The sequence below is a fragment of the Urocitellus parryii genome, chromosome 4 (assembly GCF_045843805.1).
Source record: "Urocitellus parryii isolate mUroPar1 chromosome 4, mUroPar1.hap1, whole genome shotgun sequence".
Taxonomy (NCBI): Eukaryota; Metazoa; Chordata; class Mammalia; order Rodentia; family Sciuridae; genus Urocitellus; species Urocitellus parryii.
This window is the reverse complement of record NC_135534.1, coordinates 83,445,212-83,451,767: the sequence shown is the minus strand read 5'-3', so window position 1 is coordinate 83,451,767 and position 6,556 is coordinate 83,445,212. Positions and strand designations below refer to the sequence as shown.

General features: G+C 37.1%; 1 pseudogene; it reads left to right on the top strand.

Annotated features, from left to right (window-relative positions):
- The first annotated feature begins 1,628 nt into the window (after window positions 1–1,628).
- On the top strand, window positions 1,629–2,142 carry LOC113187988 (cofilin-2 pseudogene; annotated as a pseudogene).
- Window positions 2,143–6,556: the final 4,414 nt, after the last annotated feature.

Genomic DNA, 6,556 nt, shown 5'->3' with positions numbered 1-6,556 from the left:
CAGGCCCCGTGCCAGGACAGTTTCTGCACAGCCATGGAGAAACAGGGTGAGACATACCAGAGAAAAAGGGGATCAAGGATAAGCTGCTTATGTCTTTCTCCTCTTTCTCACAGGAAGCCTATAGCAGAGTTTGGAGTTGGGTAGCTGGGGAGTGTGTGCTTCCTCTTTCACATTATCTGCTCTTCAGAACTCCACTGCTCAGTTTGTCAGGAGTCAGGGATGGTGAACTTCAGAGTAAAAGGAGAAATGGAAAAAGACACTCAGAGCAGACCCCCACAGGCACACTCAGATGTAAATTAAATTGCCCCCAAAGAATCTCATAAAGGTTATTTTCATAGCTTTCCATTTCTTTGAAAGGCTGATTTATTTGTGCACTTTTAAAGCTATCCTATTTTTATATCTCACAGCCTAAGGTTTTTGTCTGTTGTTAAAAAAGAAAATATTAAATCATAGGGCTTGGCCAGTGTAATGTTAAGTTATAAGTTGTTTCAAACTGTGAAAAAATGTTTCAAAGAATGAAATAAAACCTGAATATAAAGTCCGAGTCTTTTATGTGAGCTCACTCCTGCCAAGAACTCAAAGGCTCTGGGTAATGTTCCGAGCATACAAAAAGAATCTAACACAGCCATGAGTCTGGCACATATTTTAAATGACAATGGAACTAATTACATTGGTTTAAACAATAAACATTTTAGCACTTCAGAAAAACACCTTATTAGCACAACAGTTCTCTCTCTATTGTAGCCAGAAGAACCAATTTGAAATTTGTGCTTCTAAAATATTAATTGTAATTCTAGAGTCCTTCTGCCTCTGGACAGGGCTTAAACTAGGAGTGAAAATTGTACCATCTAGTTCAATGGTGCATAAATTGTCCTACAGAACAGACAAGCTTTGTCAACAACATCTTCTCAGTTATGATCTAAGAATCCAAAAAAGTATATATTGTACTTTCTCATTTCCTGATGTTCTAGATTTGTAAGGAAAATTGAAACAGAGAATCCACGACCTCTGAAGCCCACATAAGATGGGTAAATAACTGAAAGCATTTCAGGCTTACTCTGATTTGAAGCAGTACCACACAGAGGAGGAACAAAGGCAGTGAGAAGTAAGATTATCACAGTGTCTTGTCTAGTGCAGGAATATAGAGACAAGGCCTAAGAGAAAATTCCACTCAGAGGGGCTGGATAAGCATAACAATGGGTAGAGAAAAGGTGACAGTATTAAGTGCCAAGGAATGACCAAGGAGCCAAATATGATAGGGTAGACCGCCCCCAGAGATGTTACACAGTCTCCTTGGCAACCCTAGAAGAAAGTGGAAACACTTGGTCTCTTGCTGCTATCAGCATTTACATATCAGTTCCTAGGGAGGCATCAGATTCATTTACTTGATTGAAAGCACAGCAAATCCTGAGGTTATTGTCAGCACGACCATCCATAAATCAACTCCCACTAACAAATGGTGTGAATTGCCAGCGTGTATGGCTTTCTGCACATCTGAATCCACCCAGCAACATTTCCGATCCTTAAGGAGAAAGAATATGGTTGCTGAGGTCACTATTTCCAAAACTTTAAAAAAATCAGGCCCAGAGTCATGAGCCACCACTGCTGCAGTCACAAGCATGGGTGCTATGGCATCTGGAGTTACAGTGAATGATGAAGTCATCAAAGTTTTTAATGACATGAAAGTAAGGAAATCTTATACACAAGAGAAGATCCGAGAATGAAAAAGCAGTTTTCTTCTGTTTAAGTGATTAAAAAAATATAAATAATTATAGAGGAAGCAAAGATTATCTTGGTGGGTGACATTGGTGATATTGTAGAGGACCCCTACACATCTTTGTGAAGTTGCTACCTCTGAATGATTGCCGATATGCTTTGTAGGATGCCCCATACAAAACAAGAATGTAAGAAAGAAGACCTAATATTTACATTCTGGGCTCCTGAAAGTGCCCTCTGCTTCATGCTAAGCTTAAAGATGCCATTAAAAAGAAATTTACAGATATTAAACACTAGGGTCAAGTAAATGGCTTGGATGATATTAAGGACCATTTGACACTTGAAGAGAAAGTGAGAGACATTGTAGTAGTTTCACTTGAAGGAAAATGGTTAAAAAATGGCAGTCAAGTGCCACCTGGATCTTAAGGGGATTTCATTTCTCCTCTCCAGTCCATTGGGATTGCATTAGATTTTGATTTTGAGAGCTTTCCACTGGGCCCTTCCAACACAACGAATGAGATATAATTCATTTAAGATCCTGTCAATGTTGGCTATTAGACTCTTTAACATGGTTACTTTTACTTAGAATCCAAAGAATGTTTTCCTCTCTTATTTTAGCCCAAACAACTGGTTATATACCTCCCTATATTACAATGAATGTAACTGTCCTTGTAAATAGCTCAGAATCTGTACAGTGTAAGCAGATTGAATGTCCTGAGAGTATTATCCATTGGTCAGATGGTAAAATTGTAGTTCTGTGAGGCACTGGGGCACTCATATATCTCACCTGCTTTGGCAAGCCTTTTTTTGTGACATGGCAGCATGAATATAATACTATGCATTAGAGGCACTGTTTTTTATGATGAGCTTAATCCCCCAAAAGAAATGCCAATTAAGTTTCATTAACTGTGTCATCAATTTATCTAGTACCTGACTGTTCATTCCTATTATCTGCATTTCTTCTTAAAAGAAATAGCTGTTATTAATGCCTTTTTGATTTCCATTGAAATCACTTCTGAATAAGTGTAGGAATTTTGTTTACCATGTGAGTCTCTCAAAATTAAAGATACTTTGAATATAATCATGATGGCAATTTCTTTATAATAAAGAGCCTTAGGTGAAACATTGTTTTAAGGTCAAATTCCCCACCCTTACAAAAATGGCCACGTTGCAATAAAAATGGTAGCTTATTAAAAAAAAAAAATCAGGTGTGTTTGGTTTTGGTTTAATTACAAAGGTGATAAATCCTTCTTGAAAATTCAAATGATAGTTAAGTCTATACATAAAGTAAACGTTCTCCCTTTAAACTCTACTTCCCAGAGGGAACAATAGTTAGATTTGATGTGTATCCTTCTAGATTGGCTTATGAACTATGATATAATATATTCAACCTATTTTCTTTTTAGTCAAATTGGATTCTATTATACATATTACCCTTCAACTTGCTTGATTTTCCTTAAGGGATTTTGGGTATTATTTTGTGTCTCTATCTTTTCCTCAATTCTATTCTTTCTCTTTCCTGCACAAGGCAATCTACAGCATGGATATGTTATAATTGTTCACTGAAAAACTATTTTTTGTTTAAAATAATATATACAAAAATAAAAATCTTAGACAAACTTTCTATGACATTAAACGAGTTCCTTCAACCTACATGATTTCTTTACTCTTGCTAACTAATGCATTTAATTCTATCTCCTTTGAGTCTCTTCCTCTTTCAAGGAATTCAACATTTTATAATATAAGTGGATTTTATGTAAAGTTTATTGGAGACTGAATATTTGATGGTGAGAGAGAGGATATTGCTAATGTGGCTAATGTGAAATTTTGCAAGTTTTAGCTTTAGATTTGGCCTTTAAAAGTGCATGCACAGGTAGGTTAAATTCTTTTGGTGTAACAGGTTTTTATGCAAAATACTTTTCCTTCAGGTACCTCATAGTTTACCGACTTTAGTGGAATTTTTTTTAACCAAACAATGTGAACTTACCCAGTTTCCTGTGCTAATTAGAATTTCTGATCAAATGATATCAGGGATATTACTTTGAGTTGAAAGTGTTCTAGTAAATAAGTCTGGTGAAGTTTGAGAGAGTGGATATACTATTTCAACTAGGCTTTTCCAAATACTGAACACATGATAGTTCTTCCTAGCTGACTTTTTGGGTCCCAAGCAACTCAGATTGGGTGGGTGCACTTATAAAGAAAGTTGAAAGAAAGGCCATGAATAATTTGGGTAAAATAGGAGATTCTGACATTAGCCTCTCCTTGGCACACTCACTAAATATCAGGAGGTTTTTCAGTCTGTATGTCATGTTTATATCTCAAACTTCTTCCTCATCTGTCAAATTTCAAGTCAAATAGTCTATTCTACTACACACACACACACACACACACACACACGGGCACAAATATTTCTATACACCAATTCACCACCAGCAAATAGGAAGATGAAGCTGTAACACGGAAGTTTTTCTGGTTTCTAAGCAAGGGAAACCAGATTATGGCAGCTAACAAATGATCTCTACTTTTAGAAAAGTAAGAATGAACACCTGAACCAGGGGCTCCTCTAGTATTATCTAATTATTCTTCCTCTTAATGAAGGACATTTAGATTGGTCCCTTCACTTTTATAGTCTTCTTTGATAATCCTTATACAATCTTTTATGAATCTCTTCCTGGAGCATTTCTACAGGGTAAGTTTCTATCAGGAGACAGTAAACTTGAGAACAATGCAAAAGACTTCTAAGCAGCACTTGCATTATGGTGCTGTGTAACCAGATTTCTCAGTAGTGAATTGCCTTTATGTCTATAAGACTTGGGAAAGTTATCATCCTAAAGTGAAATTCAAAGGCTTTATTTTTAGCCCCAAGTATGTCAGGCATCAAAGAACAGGATTTGGGATGTTAAGAGTGAACAAATTAAAGGCAGGGAGTAAGGAGAGAGGTAGACTACAAAGCAGGGTTTTAAAAATTAACTGGAAAAACTCCTAAATCTTCTTATCCACAGAAGCACTCATGGTTTTCAATCATTTACAAAACATTTACAAATAGGAATACTGGACATTCTGATATACTTTCTCCAGATTATAAATAAAGCTGGTACTGTTTTTCTAACTTCTAATTGGTTTGACTCTTAGAACCATAGTTGTTTAATGCTTTATATTTACGAAGTACATTGGAATTTGTGTGGGTATTCATTTATTCAATGAAGTACATTAGAATTTAAGATCCATTATCAATCTTATTGAAAGTTGAGGTTGGGGAGAGGTGTCCTTGTCCCCAATAATAAGTAAGGAAACAGGCTCAGAGGGTGGGTAAATTTGCCAGGCTTATAGCTAGCTAGTAGCAGAGCAGACATTCAAAGGTAGCTCTTTTGCCAACCTGATAAATGCTTGTTAAGGAACTAAGTGTTTTTTCTCCTGTCAACCAAGTTCCACAGTATGTCCTTCTATATCAAGGTAATTCACGATGGAATGTCAAACTGGAAAATGGAAATAAACATAAGGCATAGGAATTGCTAACAGAAACTAAGCTGTCATTTTCCCAACCCTCATTTGCTACAGTTTCTACTGTCCTCTAGGTAAGTAATGGCTTTTATTAAAGTGACTAAAACAAATGGGGAAAGGAGGACATATGATTCTGAGTCTATAGAATTTAAAAGAACCTGTGCATTCTCCTTAAAGGGTGGTCCTGGTCCGTGAGCCACTACTAGTTCACAACAGAATAAGCACAGAAACAAAGCATTCAGAAAGTTTTATATTTTACAGAAATTTTATGTCTGATAATCCAATAAAGGGAGTTTTATATCTTTTTTAAGTTTCATTTTTCTAGTAATTCATTTTTATTAGTTTACCAAACTATCAATCTACAATGGAGGGAAATTTAATAACACAAAATGAAACTGGTCCTCCAGAAACTTTGATATCACTGTGCCAGTGTGAACCTTAAAAAAATCACAAGAAAGACTCATGTGACTAGAATTGTACCTGTTAGCCTGGCAAATTTTGTGGACCACCAGGATTTTTGAAGCACTAGATTTTTAAAATAACTTTACAGGCGTGTTGGTGCTAACCTGTAATCCCAGCAATTGAGGCTGAGGCAGGAGGATTACAAGTTTGAGATGAGCGTGGCAATTTACGGAGACCTTGTCTCAAAATAAATAAAAATAAAATAAATAAAAAGGGCTCAGTGATAAAGTATACCTCTAGGTTCAATCCCCAGTACTGCCCCCCACCCTACTCCCAGCAAAAGATATTTTGGTACCAGAGATTAGCCACTGAGCACATCCCCAGGCCTCTTATTTATTTTTTATTTTGAGGCAGGGTCTTGCTAAGTCGCTTAAGGCCTCTCACTAAGTTGCTGAGGCTGGCTTTGGGCTTGTGATCCTTCTGCTTCAGCCTTCTGGGTCCCTGGGATTACAGGCATGTGCCACCATGTCTGGCACACACACAAAAAAAAATTTTTGAAAGCTGCAGAGTAATAGCAATTCTTTACATTTTCATGGGAGATTGAAGCCAGGGCTTTAAGCATGCTAGACAAATGCTCAACCATTGAACTGCACCCCCAGGTCAAGATACAATACCTTCAAAAGAAGAGGAAAAAAGCAAACAAAGGCACAAAGGTATTATTATATCATGGCCTACAATCTTCACTACCCACCTCCCCTGGTACTGGGCACTGAACCCAGTAGCACTCTACCACTGAGCTACATCCCCACCCTTTTGTTTTTTCAGTCAGGGTCACCCTAAATTGCCCAAGTTGGCCTTGAATTTGTAATCCTTCTGCTTCAGAAGCCTCCTGAGTTGCTGAGATTACAGACATATACCATGGCACCTGGGCATCACT